This window comes from Heteronotia binoei, chromosome 13 (assembly GCF_032191835.1).
Source record: "Heteronotia binoei isolate CCM8104 ecotype False Entrance Well chromosome 13, APGP_CSIRO_Hbin_v1, whole genome shotgun sequence".
NCBI lineage: Eukaryota > Metazoa > Chordata > Lepidosauria > Squamata > Gekkonidae > Heteronotia > Heteronotia binoei.
Window position 1 is genome coordinate 9,629,357 of NC_083235.1, and position 16,451 is coordinate 9,645,807.

The following is a 16,451-nucleotide window of genomic DNA, read 5'->3' on the forward strand; positions in this document are numbered from 1 at the left end:
CCCCCACAACAGGCACCCTGTGAGGTAGATGAAGATATTGGATTTATATCCCGCCCTTCACTCCGAAGAGTCTCAGAGCGGCTCACAATCTCCTTTCCCTTCCTCCCCCACAACAGGCACCCTGTGAGGTAGATAAAGATATTGGATTTATATCCCGCCCTCCACTCCGAAGAGTCTCAGAATGGCTCACAATCTCCTTTCCCTTCCTCCCCCACAACAGGCACCCTGTGAGGTAGATGAAGATATTGGATTTATATCCCGCCCTTCACTCCGAAGAGTCTCAGAGCGGCTCACAATCTCCTTTCCCTTCCTCCCCCACAACAGGCACCCTGTGAGGTAGATAAAGATATTGGATTTATATCCCGCCCTCCACTCTGAAGAGTCTCAGAGCGGCTCACAATCTCCTTTCCCTTCCTCCCCCACAACAGGCACCCTGTGAGGTAGATGAAGATATTGGATTTATATCCCGCCCTTCACTCCGAAGAGTCTCAGAGCGGCTCACAATCTCCTTTCCCTTCCTCCCCCACAACAGACACCCTGTGAGGTGGGTGGGGCTGGAGAGGACTCTCACAGCAGCTGCCCTTTCAAGGACAACCTCTGCCAGAGCTACGGCTGACCCAAGGCCATGCTAGCAGGTGCAAGTGGAGGAGTGGGGAATCAAACCCGGTTCTCCCAGATAAGAGTCCGCACATTTAACCACTACACCAAACTGGCTCTCCAGTTTGAAATAATGGTGCCATCAGGGGGTATGGCTTAATATGCCAATAACGGTGCCATCAGGGGGTATGGCTTAATATGCAAATGAGTTCCTGCTGGGCCTTTTTCTACTGAAAAAGCCCTGCCTGCTGTAGTTGAAAAGGAAAAATTAGAATCATGCAATGGTACCTGACTGTCATTTACACACATACAATCCACGTATGCATTTATATTGGCTCACAAAACGCTGCTTTTTGCAGGCTACAATTTTTGAACTCTACAAATGTCATTTCCCCCCCTGCTGGAAATGCGCAGGTTTTTTTGCGTGCCCGACAAAGACCATCTATGGCGTTTCTGACAGGAAAGATTGGAATAAAACTTCCTAATTGATATTACACTCTCTTATTTACTCGAGGCCATTAAATCTGACAGTTTCGGTGATGGGAAAAATAATATCAGTAGGGAAGGTGTGCATTTGAATGTTTCGCGTGCAAGCGTGGATGAACAAGAGATTTCCTGCCTCCCCAAATTGTTTCAGCTGTTGAAAGAAAAAATAAGGAAAAGAGGAACAAAATGGAACCGAGGGTTGGATCTGTTCTCCTCAAGCTGGAAAGCTGAGTGCAATTCACATTCTTCTGAAGATACCTTGGCAGGGCTTTTTTTGTAGAAAAAAAAGTCCAGCGGGAACTCATTTGCATATTAGGCCACACCCCGTGAAACCAATCCCGCTGGAACTGTGTTCCTGTGCATTCCTGCTCATAAAAAGCCCCGGGGAAAGATGCTGCAGTTTGTGGAGCAGATCTGATCCTTATAGTGCCATCGTAAGCAGAGTTACACCCTTTTAATCCATGGAAGGCAATGGATCTAGAACTGTCTGATCTTGGGTGCGTTCACATGGTGACTGGTTGCAAGTGGGTTCCGCCATTCTTACAAAGTAAAAAAACAGTTGCAAAGTGCATTATTTAGTGCCGGGGGTGTCAAACATGTGGCCTGGGGGGGCGAATCAGGCCCTCAAAGGGCTCCTATCGGGGGAGCAACTGGCTGTCATCTGCTTCCTTCTCCCTCTCTCTTGCTTCCTTCTGCATAACAGCTTGCTTTGCAAGGCTTGCTCGACCACACAGGAGCTAAAGAGCAAATTTTCTGTTTTCCTCATTGGCTGAGGCTCTTCCCTTGGGCAGGAATATCTTGCTTTGCCAGGCTTTCTCAATTGCACAGCAGAGCTACTGAGCCAAACCTTTCTTCCTTCTATTGGCTGAGGCTCTTCCCTCTCCTGGTCCCCTGGAGAAGGAAGGAAAGAGCCAGACCTCCCTTTGCCCCGTTCCCTGGATTGCACGGGAGAGATAAAAAGACAGCAGCATTAAGACCAACAAGTGCTAATGTCTTAATCATGTTTTATTTTAATTTTTTTAAAAACTTTAGTTGTCTTTGTCTGGGTCCTTTATAAAGTTTATATCTTTGCTACCTAATATTAAATAGGAATACACATGGCCCGGCCTGACATGACCCCGGGCCAAGGTCTTATTTATGTCAGATCCGGCCCTCATAAATGAGTTTGACACCCCTGATTTAGTGTGTGTGTACGTAAAAACATAAGAAGAGCCCTACTGAATCAGACCAACGATCCATCCAGTCCAGCATCCTGCCTCATGAACTGGTCAACCAGTTCCTCTGGAGGACCAACAACAGGGCAGAGAGAGGCTGAGGCCTTCTCCTGAGAAGAACATCAGAAGAACCCTGCTGGATCAGACCAATGATCCATCCAGTCCAGCATCCTGCCTCATGAACTGGTCAACCAGTTCCTCTGGAGGGCCAACAACAGGGCAGAGGGAGGCTGAGGCCTTCTCCTAAGAAGAACATCAGAAGAACCCTGCTGGATCAGACCAACGATCCATCCAGTCCAGCATCCTGCCTCATGAAGTGGTCAACCAGTTCCTCTGGAGGGCCAACAACAGGGCAGAGGGAGGCTGAGGCCTTCTCCTGAGAAGAACATCAGAAGAGCTCTACTGAATCAGACCAACGATCCATCCAGTCCAGCATCCTGCTTATGAAGTGGTCAACCAGTTCCTCTGGAGGGCCAACGAACAGGGCATAGAGGCTGAGGTGGCTCAAACTGCTCGTGGCTGGGCACCTCAAATGGCTATGGCTTTTTTTCAAGCTGAGAGTCTGCCACCGTGAGCTGCCAGTCCGACTGCAGCCTTGCACAGTAAAAATCCAGTAGCAAAATGCATTATTTAGTGTGTGTGATTGTTTCCTTTGATTAAAGTTGAGAGCAGGGGTCATTCTGTAGAAAAAGAGGTGTCGGAGCTCATTTGTTGTTCAGTCGCACAGTCGAGTCCGACTCTTTGCGACCTCCTGGACAAAGTCATGCCAGGCCCTCCTGTCTTCCACCTTCCTCCGAAGTCTGCTCAAATTCGTGTTTGTTACATCAGTAACGCTGTCCAGCCATCTCTTTTGCCGTCCCCTTCTTCTTTTGCCTTCTGTCTTCCCCAGCATCAGGGTCTTCTCCAGGGAGTGCTCCCTTCTCATTGGGTGGCCAAAGGATTTGAGCTTCAGCATCTGACCTTCCAGAGAACAGTCTGGGTTGATCTCCCTTAGGACTGACTGAATGGATCTTCTTGCATTCCAAGGGTCTCTCAAGAGTCTTCTCCAGCACCACATCTCAAAAGCATCTATTCTTCTGCGCTCATCTTTTGCCGTCCCCTTCTTCTTTTGCCTTCTGTCTTTCCCAGCATCAGGGTCTTCTCCACGGAGTGCTCCCTTCTCATTTGGTGGCCAAAGGATTTGAGCTTCAGTTTCAGCATCTGACCTTCCAGGGAACAGTCTGGGTTGATGCCCCTTAGGACTGACTGATTGGATCGTCTTGCAGTCCAAGGGACTCTCAAGAGTCTTCTCCAGCACCACATCTCAAAAGCATCTATTCTTCTGCGCTCATCTTTTGCCGTCTCCTTCTTCTTTTGGCTTCTGTCTTCCACAGCATCAGGATCTTCTCCAGGGAGTGCTCCCTTCTCATTTGGTGACCAAAGTATTTGAGCTTCCGCTTCAGCATCTGACCTTCCAGGGAACAGTCAGGGTTGATTTCCGTTAGGACTGACTGTTTGGATCTTCTTGCGGTCTAAGGGACTTTCAAGAGTCTTCTCCAGCACCACATCTCAAAAGCATCTATTCTTCTGTGCTCATCTTTTGCTGTCTCCTTCTTCTTTTGGCTTCTGTCTTTCCCAGCATCAGGGTCTTCTCCAGAGAGTGCTCCCTTCTCATTGGGTGGCCAAAAGATTTGAGCTTCAGCTTCAGGATCTGACCTTCCAGGGAACAGTCAGGGTTGATTTCCCTTAGGACTGACTGTTTGGATCTTCTTGCAGTCCAAGGGACTCTCAAGAGTCTTCTCCAGCACCACATCTCGAAAGCATCTCTTCTTCTGCGCTCGGCCTTCAGCCGGAGCTCATTAGCATAACACATTTGCATTTGCCACACAACCGGAAGGGCGACTAAATTATATCAGCTCAGCAACTGCCTTAAAAGGCTTCTTGAATTAGAATTGTCATAATTAAACTTTCCTTCCGTCATACTTTTTAAATTGCTTTCTCCTATGTGGCCACAGTGGCACGAGGAAGATTTCCATCTGTCTGCTTCATATGTTTTGGTTATATTCCCATTTTTTTTTTAATGGGGAAAAAATATCTAAAAGTTTGCCAAATCTCACAAGAGGTTTGAACAATGGAGCCCAGTAGCAAGTATTTGGCGGGAAGGGTGAAGGGAGAAAGAGCACAATAAAATTTAGGGGTTCCGGAGCTACACTCCTGTGAGGGCCAAACTCTGACTTGGGAGCTCCGTGCGGCTCTTCCAAACACATTTTGTGGCTCTTGAAACCCCCATTGCCCTGTTGGCAGACTTAGAGAATGCACTTCTCTTTTTAAAATAATTTCTCCAAGCCAGCTGGCAGCTCGGAGAATACACTTAGTTGCTTTCTTTCCACCTTCCTCTCCCCATCTATTTGCCTTCCTCCCTTCCTGCTTTCAAACATCTGACATTGATGTCTGGAGGCTCTCAACTATCTGACGTTTATTCTTTGTGGCTCTTACGTTAAGCGAGTTTGGCCACCCCTGGTATAGATGGAGCACTCTGTCTGAGGCAGTGATGTTCCGTATTCTTAGTGTTGGGCGAGGGAGGCAAAAGTGGGAGGGCTTTTTGGAGTTGTTTCCCCACTGGTGGACCTCCTGATGTCCCCTGGGTTTTGGCCACTGTGTGACACAGAGTGTTGTACTGGATGGGCCAATGGCCTGCTCCAACTCGGCTTCTCTGATGTTCTTTTGTCTGAGGCAGTGATGCTCTGTATTCTTGGTGCTTGGCGGGCAACAGTAGGAGGGCTCCTGGAGTTCTGACTCTGCTGGTGGACCTCCTGATGGCCCCTGGGTTTTGACTACTGTGTGACACAGTGCTGGACTGGATGGGCCATTAGCCTGACCCAACATGGCTTCTCTTATGTTCTTATGTCTGGGGCAGTGATGCTCTGTATTCTTGGTGCTTGGGGGGCCACAGTGGGAGGGCTTCTTGTGTCCTGGCCTCACTGGTGGACCTCCTGATGGCACCTGGTTTTTTGGGAACTGTGTGACACAGAGCCTTGGACTGGATGGGCCATTGGCCTGATCCAACATGGCTTCTCTTATGTTCTTCTGTGACACAGAGTGTTGGACTGGATGGGCCATTGGCCTGATCCAACATGGCTTCTCTTATGTTCTTTTGTGACATAGAGTTTTGGATGGGATGGGCCATTGGCCTGATCCAACATGGCTTCTCTTATGTTCTTCTGTGACACAGAGTGTTGGCCTGGATGGGCCATTGGCCTGATCCAACATGGCTTCTCTTATATTCTTATGTGACACAGAGTTTTGGACGGGATGGGCCATTGGCCTGATCCAACATGGCTTCTCTTTTGTGACACAGAGTGTTGGACTGGATGGGCCATTGGCCTGATCCAGCATGGCTTCTCTTATGTGACACAGAGTGTTGGACTGGATGGGCCAGTGGCCTGATCCAACATGGCTTCTCTTATATTCTTATGTGACGCAAGTGTTGGACAGGATGGGCCATTGGCCTGATCCAACGTGGCTTCTCTTATGCTCTTCTGTGACACAGAGTGTTAGATGGGATGGGCCACTGACCTGATCTAACATGGCTTCTCTCATGTTTAAATGTTCTTCGCCTAGGCTATCCAGTACAGCTCTCCGTTCCCCAGTTCTGGTCCTGGTTCCTCTGTTGTCTGGACTTGGCTTCACCATTAACTCCCTCCCCTCCCCCATGAATTGTCTGGTTAACTTCTAGTTACAGGCGGCTGCATTGGGGCAAAGCCAAAGCCAGAAACATCTTCATTCACCCTCCAGTTTGGGAGAAGCTGAAATCTTGCACACTATGTTGGGCTGTTTTGGTTGGTCCCAATAAGAAGTATCGCATGACTTTGGGGTTTTTTTTTTGAACTGGGGTTGAATTGTGCTCTCCGAAATAGCTGCCACTAGAGGTGGAGCTAGGGTTGCCAGGCCTGACTCAAGAAATATCTGGGGACTTTGGGGGTGGAGCCAGGAGCATGTGTATGACAAGCATAATTGAACTCCAAAGGGAGTTCTGGCCATCACATTTAAAGGAACCACACACCTCTTAAATGCCTTCCCTCCATTTGGAAATAATGGATAGGGGCATCTTCTTTGGCGGCTCATAGAATTCGACCCCCTGGTCCAATCTTTTTGAAACTTGGAGGGTGTTTTGAAGAGAGGCACCAAATGCTATGCTGAAGATTTGGTGCCTCTACCTCAAAAAACAGCCCCCTTCCAGAGCCCCAGATACCTGTAGATCAATTCACCATTATACCTTATGGGAATTGGTCTCCATAGGGAATAATGGAGTGCCTAGCAGACATTTCCATTCATGCAAATTGAAGAGACATAACATATCATGTGAGCTTTTGCCTTAAGCACGGGTTCCAGAATATAAGAAAAGCGGGCAGCACCTGTTGGATTTCGAATGCTACTCAAGCAAGAAGTAGCACACGCTGTACCTGTTGGATTTTTGACTGCTACCCAAGCAAGAAGTAGCACATTTATTGGTACTGCACACGTCTATCAACAAAAGAATACAGACAGTGGACTTAGGTACCATTACAGCAATGGGAAATTCATTTGTATTTTGAGTTGTGCTGTATTCATGGACATTTGTAAGAATTTTGGTGAAGAATACATGAATAGGATATAAGAAAGATCTATGTAGTAATTATTTGCAATATATAAGTCGGAAGGAAAGGAAAGGTCCCCTGTGCAAGCACCAGTCGTTTCCGACTCTGGGGTGACATTGCTTTCACAGTGTTTTCACGGCAGACTTTTTACAGGGTGGTTTGCCATTGCCTTCCCCAGTCATCTACACTTCCCCCCCCCCCGGCAAGCTGGGGACTCATTTGACCGACCTCGGAAGGATGGAAGGCTGAGTCAACCTCAAGCCAGCTACCTGAAAACCCAGCTTCCGCCGGGGATCGAACTCAGGTCGTGAGCAGAGCTTAGGACTGCAGTACTGCAGCTTTAACACTCTGCATGAACAGGGGCACCTTTTTTGGGGGGGGCTCATAGAATTGTAACCCCTGGTCCAATCTATTCGTGTATGCATGAAAACATGAACAGGATATAAGAAATATCTGTGGAGCAATCATTTGCAATATATAAGTAACGCGGTGGTTTATTTCAGTTGTTACTAATCAGTACACTGTGGTTTCCGGTTTTGCCCACCTGGGGATTGGCAACCTTACACAGGCACCGTATTGGGGAACCCTTTCCCAGGCCTTCACAGACTCCCACAATTCCAGCGGCCGCTGTTTTTTTTTGCCAGCCGTTTGCCTTTAAGAGCAGCCGTCCCCGCAGCAGACATTCGGTGTGTTTCATCTTTTTCACCTTGCTCTCTCTTTCGATGCCAGGAAAGAGATTCACCTGCTCCGTTTCTCTGCGTCAGGCTGCTCTGAAAGGCCCAGGAACAGTGCCAGGGTAAAGCTGGCAGGCCTAGCCGAGGCCTTGTGTTGGAGTCGGCGCCTGCCAGGGACGGAAGTCCTTCTCCTTCCCCACCCCCCACCCCGCCCCACCGGAGCCGTCAGCCTGGCCAAACCGATGCTAAGTCCATTAGCCTGCGGCTGGCCAGCCGATAAGTGGCTCCAAGCGGTGGGTTTGCCATCCCTCGACGCATTTTGCCGGGCAACGCCTGGGGAGGGTGGATGAATTATTCAGGCTGCATCTCCGCCCTTCCAGCTTCAGATCAGCTCTGGGCCTCAAATGCGTCCTGCCAGGCCTCGGATTCAGCAGGAGCTCACAGGAGCGCAGCGAGGGTTGCCAATCCCCCAGGTGGGGGCAGGAGAAAAACCCAAAGGCATCCATGTCAAGCCAGCCTCCAGCATAGAAATTCAATATTTTATGTAGCGTTGCATCTGTAAGAAAATACGGAGAGCCAGTATGGTGTAGTGGTTAAGTGTACGGACTCTTATCTGGGAGAACCGGGTTTGATTCCCCACTCCTCCACTTGCACCTGCTAGCATGGTCTTGGGTCAGCCATAGCTCTGGCAGAGGTTGTCCTTGAAAGGAAAGCTGTTGTAAGAGCCCTCTCCAGCCCCACCCACCTCACAGGGTGTCTGTTATGGGGGAGGAAGGTAAAGGAGATTGTGAGCTGCTCTGAGACTCTTCGGAGTGGAGGGCTGGATATAAATCCAATATCTTCATCTACCTCACAGGGTGTCTGTTGTGGGGGAGGAAGGGAAAGGAGATTGTGAGCCGCTCTGAGACTCTTCGGAGTGAAGGGTGAGATATAAATCCAATATCTTTATCTACCTCACAGGGTGTCTGTTGTGGGGGAGGAAGGGAAAGGAGATTGTGAGCCGCTCTGAGACTCTTCGGAATGGAGGGCTGCATATAAATCCAATATCTTCATCTACCTCACAGGGTGTCTGTTGTGGGGGAGGAAGGGAAAGGAGATTGTGAGCCGCTCTGAGACTCTTCGGAATGGAGGGCTGGATATAAATCCAATATCTTCATCTACCTCACAGGGTGTGTGTTATGGGGGAGGAAGGGAAAGGAGATTGTGAGCCGCTCTGAGACTCTTCGGAGTGGAGGGCGGGATATAAATCCAATATCTTCATCTACCTCACAGGGTGTCTGTTGTGGGGGAGGAAGGGAAAGGAGACTGTGAGCCGCTCTGAGACTCTTCGGAATGGAGGGCTGCATATAAATCCAATATCTTCATCTACCTCACAGGGTGTCTGTTGTGGGGGAGGAAGGGAAAGGAGATTGTGAGCCGCTCTGAGACTCTTCGGAATGGAGGGCTGCATATAAATCCAATATCTTCATCTACCTCACAGGGTGTCTGTTGTGGGGGAGGAAGGGAAAGGAGATTGTGAGCCTCTCTGAGACTCTTCAGAGTGAAGGGTGAGATATAAATCCAATATCTTCATCTACCTCACAGGGTGTCTGTTGTGGGGGAGGAAGGTAAAGGAGATTGTGAGCCGCTCTGAGACTCTTCGGAATGGAGGGCTGCATATAATTCCAATATCTTCATCTACCTCACAGGGTGTCTGTTGTGGGGGAGGAAGGTAAAGGAGATTGTGAGCCGCTCTGAGACTCTTCGGAATGGAGGGCTGGATATAAATCCAATATCTTCATCTACCTCACAGGGTGTCTGTTGTGGGGGAGGAAGGGAAAGGATATTGTGAGCCTCTCTGAGACTCTTCGGAGTGAAGGGTGAGATATAAATCCAATATCTTCATCTACCTCACAGGGTGTCTGTTGTGGGGGAGGAAGGTAAAGGAGATTGTGAGCCGCTCTGAGACTCTTCGGAATGGAGGGCTGGATATAAATCCAATATCTTCATCTACCTCACAGGGTGTCTGTTGTGGGGAAGGAAGGGAAAGGAGATTGCGAGCCATTCTGAGACTCTTCGGAGTGGAGGGCGGGATATAAATCCAATATCTTCATCTACCTCACAGGGTGTCTGTTGTGGGGGAGGAAGGGAAAGGAGACTGTGAGCTGCTCTGAGACTCTTCGGAATGGAGGGCTGGATATAAATCCAATATCTTCATCTACCTCACAGGGTGTCTGTTGTGGGGGAGGAAGGGAAAGGAGATTGCGAGCCTTTCTGAGACTCTTCGGAGTGGAGGGCGGGATATAAATCCAATATCTTCATCTACCTCACAGGGTGTCTGTTGTGGGGGAGGAAGGGAAAGGAGATTGCGAGCCATTCTGAGACTCTTCGGAGTGGAGTGCGGGATATAAATCCAATATCTTCATCTACCTCACAGGGTGTCTGTTGTGGGGAAGGAAGGGAAAGGAGATTGCGAGCCATTCTGAGACTCTTCGGAGTGGAGGGCAGGATATAAATCCAATATCTTCATCTACCTCACAGGGTGTCTGTTGTGGGGGAGGAAGGGAAAGGAGATTGTGAGCCGCTCTGAGACTCTTCGGAATGGAGGGCTGGATATAAATCCAATATCTTCATCTACCTCACAGGGTGTCTGTTGTGGGGGAGGAAGGGAAAGGAGATTGTGAGCCGCTCTGAGACTCTTCAGAATGGAGGGCTGGATATAAATCCAATATCTTCATCTACCTCACAGGGTGTCTGTTGTGGGGAAGGAAGGGAAAGGAGATTGCGAGCCATTCTGAGACTCTTCGGAGTGGAGGGCGGGATATAAATCCAATATCTTCATCTACCTCACAGGGTGTCTGTTGTGGGGGAGGAAGGGAAAGGAGACTGTGAGCTGCTCTGAGACTCTTCGGAAGGGAGGGCTGGATATAAATCCAATATCTTCATCTACCTCACAGGGTGTCTGTTGTGGGGGAGGAAGGGAAAGGAGATTGCGAGCCATTCTGAGACTCTTCGGAGTGGAGGGCGGGATATAAATCCAATATCTTCATCTACCTCACAGGGTGTCTGTTGTGGGGGAGGAAGGGAAAGGAGATTGCGAGCCATTCTGAGACTCTTCGGAGTGGAGGGCGGGATATAAATCCAATATCTTCATCTACCTCACAGGGTGTCTGTTGTGGGGGACGAAGATAAAGGAGATTGTGAGCCGCTCTGAGACTCTTCGGAGTGGAGGGCAGGATATAAATCCAAAAAAATACAATGTTATGCAAAGTGCAAAAGTAAACCACACCCGAACAAACAGTTCATATACTTATAGTTGACAGTCTATTCTTTAAAACGGAAATCTCGGGAAGTGGTATGGTGAGCCGTGAAAGTAGAGTCCAGTGCTCTGAATCTTCTTGGTGTATGGAGAGCCAGTTTGGCGTAGTGGTTAAGTGTACGGACTCTTATCTGGGAGAACCGGGTTTGATTCCCCACTCCTCCACTCGCAGCTGCTGGAATGGCCTTGGGTCAGCCGTAGCTCTGGCAGAGGTTGTCCTTGAAAGGGCAGCTGCTGTGAGAGTCCTCTCCAGCCCCACCCACCTCACAGGGTGTCTGTTGTGGGAGGAAGGGAAAGGAGATTGTAGGCTGCTCTGAGACTCTGTCCTTGAAAGGGCAGCTTCTGGGAGAGCCCTCTCAGTCCCACCCACCTCACAGGGTGTCTGTTGTGGGGGAGGAAGGGAAAGGAGATTGTAGGCTGCTCTGAAACTGTGTCCTTGAAAGGGCAGCTGCTGTGAGAGCCCTCTCCAGCCCCACCCACCTCACAGGGTGTCTATTGTGGGGGAGAAAGGTAAAGGAGATTGTGAGCCGCTCTGAGACTCTTCGGAGTGGAGGGCGGGATATAAATCCAATATCTTCATCTACCTCACAGGGTGTGTGTTATGGGGGAGGAAGGGAAAGGAGATTGTGAGCCGCTCTGAGACTCTTCGGAGTGGAGGGTGGGATATAAATCCAATATCTTCATCTACCTCACAGGGTGTGTGTTGTGGGGGAGGAAGGGAAAGGAGATTGTGAGCCGCTCTGAGACTCTTCGGAGTGGAGGGCGGGATATAAAACCAATATCTTCTTTTAGCCAGTATAAAGATTGGAAGCAGCAAAGCACAAGATCGTAACAGGGGTGCGCATAATGCTCTCTTTTGCATGAGGCTTCAAGGAGCTTCAAAACAAATTGAAACAATTCATATGGGAGACCGACGCGCCAGCATTCTACGGACAAGACAACTGTCTGTAGCCTTCCTGCTTCCAGTCTTTACACTGGCTAAAAGAATATTCAGAGCATTGGACTCTACTTTCACGGCTCACACCATGCCACTTCCCGAGATTTCAGTTTTAAAGAATAGACTGTCAGCTATAAGTATATGAACAGTTTGTTCAGGTGTGGTTTGCTTTTGCACTTTGTACAGCATTGTATTTTCTTACAAATGAATTGCTTCATAAAATATTGAATTTCTATATTGGAGGCTGGCTTGACGTGGATACCTTTGGGCTTTTCTCCTGCTCCAGTTTCCGCGTTACTCTTTTTGGTTGCTAAATCCCCAGGTGGGGGCAGGGGATCCCCCGGTTTGGAGGCCCTCTCCCTGCTTCAGGGTCATCAGAAACGGGAGTGGGGGGGGGGAAGGGAAATGTCTGCTGGGCACTCCATGATTCCCTATGGAGATTTATTCCCATAAGAAATAATGGAGAATTGATCCACGGGTATCTGGGGCTCTGGGGGGCCCTATTTTTTGAAGTAAAGGCACCATATTTTTAGTATACCATCCAGTGCCTCTCCCCAAATTACCCCCTAAGTTTCAAAAAGATTGGACCAGGGGGTCCAATTCTATGAGCCCCCAAAGAAGGTGCCCCTATCCTTCGTTATTTCCTGTGAAGGGAAGGCATTTAAAAAGGTGTGCGGTCCCTTTAACGTGTGATGGACGGAACTCCCTTCGGAGTTCAATGATGCTTGTCACACCCTTGCTCCTAGCTCCACCCCCAAGGTATCCTGGCTCCACCCCCAAAGTCTCCGGGCTCCACCCCCAAACCCCCAAGATATTTCTTGAATTGGACTTGGCAACCCTAAGCGCAGCTCCTGAACCTTTCTGAGGGTTCCCCCTCCTCCTCCCCGCCTTGTCCACTGAATAGTGGGTGCAGCTGCATAACAATCCCTGGATGAGCTCCGCCGCCTATTTTTTCAACAAAACAACCTCTGCTTCCTCCAGCCTCAATTCGAGGCCTGGTCCTTTCCCTCCAGGCCTTCCCCTGGGTACATGTTGGGGTATCGGAAGCGGGTGGGAGCAGACATGCGTCCCCGGAGCAAGCTTCCATTTGGATTGGGGCGAGGCGATGGCTTTGGCTGTCCCCTTGCCTTTCACGAGCCAGTGATTCCGGAGCTGGTAAATCAATCGTGAATGTGCAATCTTGTTTCCCACCCCCCCTTTCCCCGCCCTTGGAGTGTGAAGGAGAGAAGAGAATTAATTCTTGGAGCGGGAAGGAAAAGCAGCGTGGTACAGACAAGGGATGCTGGCCAATGCTGATGGGAAGAAATCCTGGGGGTTTTAGGGGAAGGGAGAGAGGTTGCCAGCCTCCAGGTGGGGGCCTGGGGATCTCCTGCTTTTACAACTGATCTCCAGCCGGCAGAGATCAGCTCCCCTGGAGAAAACGGCTGCTTCGAAGGGTGGTCTCTGTGGCATCCTACACTGCTGTGGTCTGTCCCCTCCCCAAACCTCTCCCTCTCCCAGATTTGATTTGATTGGATTATATCCCGACCTTCCCGCTGGAGCAGGCTCCGGGCGGCTCGCAACATGTGAAAACAAAACAGTTCACATTACATTATTAAAACCATTAAAATGGTTAAAAAACGTCCTGGTGCTAATATCAATTGACACTATTACATTTCAGACGGCATTCAGGATGTCAAATATCATTCCCTGCTCCGGGGTGGCCAAGGGTAGCTCTCCAGATGTTTTTTGCCTACAACTCCCATCAGTCCCAGCCATTGGCCATGGAAGCAGGGAGGTCCTCCCCACACTTCAGGGTCATCAGAAAGCGGGGGGGGGGGGGATGTCTGCTGGATGCTCCATTATTCCCTATGGAGACCGATTCCCATAGGGTATAATAGAAAAATTGATCCATGGGTATTTGGGGCTCTAGGAGGGCTGTGTTTCGTGGCAGAGGCATCAAATTTGCAGCACAGCATCTAGGGACTCTCCTCAAAATACCCACCAAGTTTCAAAAAGATTGGACCGGGGGGTCCAATTCTATGAGCCCCAAAAGAAAGTGGCCCTATCCTTCATTATTCCAAATGGAGGGAAGGCCTTTAAAAGGAGTGTGGTCCCTTGAAATGTGATGGCTCCACCCCCAAAGTCTCCTGGCTCCACCCCAAAGTCCCAGATATTTCTCAAGTTGGATTCGGCAACCCTAATATAGAGGCATCTGTCTATATATACCAGGGGTGGCTAAACTGTGGCTCGGGAGCCACATGTGGTTCTTTCACATGTATTGTGTGGCTCTTGAAGCCCCCACTGCCCCATTGCGGGGGAGGGGCTCAAGCCTCCCCAGTGCCTCTGCTCTCCCCTCCCTGCTTTTCTACCTCCATAGAAGAAGAGAAGAAGAAGACTGCAGATTTATACCCCGCCCTTCTCGCTGAATCAGAGTCTCAGAGCGGCTTACAGTCTCCTTTCCCTTCCTCCCGGAGTGGCTTTCAATGTCCTCTACCTTTCTTCCCCACGACAGACATCCTGTGAGGTAGGTGGGGCTGAGTGAGCTCTCCACAAGCTGCCCTTTCAAGGACAGCTCCTGTGAGAGCTATGGCTGACCCAAGGCCATTCCAGCAACTGCAAGTGGAGGAGTGGGGAATCAAACCCGGTTCTCCCAGATAAGAGTCTGTGCACTTAACCACTACAACAGACTGGCTCTCTGACTTCTGATAATGAACTTCAGTTTATTTTATTTATATCCCGCCATTTCCCATGGACAGGCCCTGGGCAGATAACAACATAGGTCAGGGGTGGCCAAGGGTAGCTCTCCAGATGTTTTTTTTGCCTGCAACTCCCATCAGCCCCAGCCATCGGCCATGCTGGCTGGGGCTGATGGGAGTTATAGGCAAGAGCTACTCTTGGCCACCCCTGGGCCTACTCCATATCAGATCCACTCCCAAAGTCTCCTGGTATTTTCCAACATGGACCAGGCAACCCTAGAGTTGGTAGGGTGAGGTCTGGGGAGTGGAGAGTCCTCAGCAGTGTATCAGCTATAGAGTTCGCCCTCCAAAGCATATAAAGCAGACATCATGCCACTGTGGCCACATAGGAAAAAGCAAATGTTCCCTCTAAGCTGCAGAGTCTTGTGAGCGAAAACTCTACTTTGTGCGCTACTGGCAGGCCTCGGATTCGGCAGGAGCTCCTAGGAGCGCAGCTCCTGAATCTTTCTGAGGGTTCCCTCTCCTCCTCCCCACCTCCCTTGTTCACTGAACAGAAGGTGCAGCTGCATAACAATCCCTGGATTAGGAGAGCGGAGAAGCCTCATGAACCCCTGGAGAAGCCTGCCCCACCCTTTCTCCACTTCTGATGTGATTTTGGGTGGTGGGTGGTTTGCTGGCCTTTTGACTGGAGGGCGGGTGGCCCAGGAGAGCCCCAGGCGAGTGAGGCCTGCTTGGGGTGGCTGGATCTCTAGCCAGCCCAAACAGGTCTCGCTCGCCCGGGGCTCTCCTTTCTTGCAATGAGTTGCTTTTGGTTGGGGGGGCGGGCATATGCGAATGAGTTGTGCTAATGAGCTCTGCCACCTATTTTTCTACAAAATGACCCCTGGCTACTGGCATTAAAGTTGTGAGCTCCTGCAGCAATTAGTGTGCTCTGGGGCCATCTTTCCTGAGCTAAGACCAAAATGTGAGAGCTGGAGGCTAAAAATCTGTGAGCTAGCTCACGCTAACTCAGCTTAGAGGGAACACTGGATGGGCGTGAGGTCTTACTAGAACACTTCTAATTCAAGAAGCATTTTAAAGTAGATGCTGAGCTGATATAATTTAGTCCACCTTCTGGTGGCGTCAGGGGTGTGTGGCAGATGCAAATCAGCTATGCGAGTGAGTTGCACCAATGAGCTCTGGAACAGCTTTTTCTACAAAATTTATTTATTTATTATTTATTTATTTGATGGACTTATATCCCGCCCTTCTCACCGAAGTGTCTCAGGGCGGCTCACAACACAATGATTCATACAGTTCCATTTAAAACATTTACAGATACAATAAAAGCATAGTTAATAAAACAAGATAAAATAAAGCCAGCGGTCTATAAGAGCATTTTGTTCCATCCAAAGATGTTCCATCCAAAGTATCAGTTAGGTGTTATAGGCCTGCCGGAAGAGGGCTGTCTTGCAGGCCCTGCGGAACTGCCCTAGGTCCCGCAGGGCCCGCACCTCCTCCGGCAGCTGGTTCCACCAGTAAGGTGCCGCTGTTGAGAAGGCCCGATCCCTGGTGGATTTTAGGCGGGCCTCCTTTGGCCCAGGGACTACCAGCAGATTTTGTGAGCCGGAACGTAGTACTCTCTGGGGAACGTGTGGGGAAAATGACCCCTGGAGGTAGTTATGAATATCCTGCGTCGTGCAGGGGGTTGGACTAGATGACCCTGGAGGTCCCTTCCAACTCAGAAAGGTTAAAACGCTTGGGGCTCTTTAGCTTGGAGAAACGTCGACTGCGGGGTGACATGATAGAGGTTGACAAGATAATGCATGGGATGGAGAAAGTAGAGAAAGAAGTACTTTTCTCCCTTTCTCACAATACGAGAACTCGTGGGCATTCCATGAAATTGCTGAGCTGGCAGGTTAAAACGGCTAGAAGGAAGTACTTCTTCACCCATAGGGTGATTAACATGTGG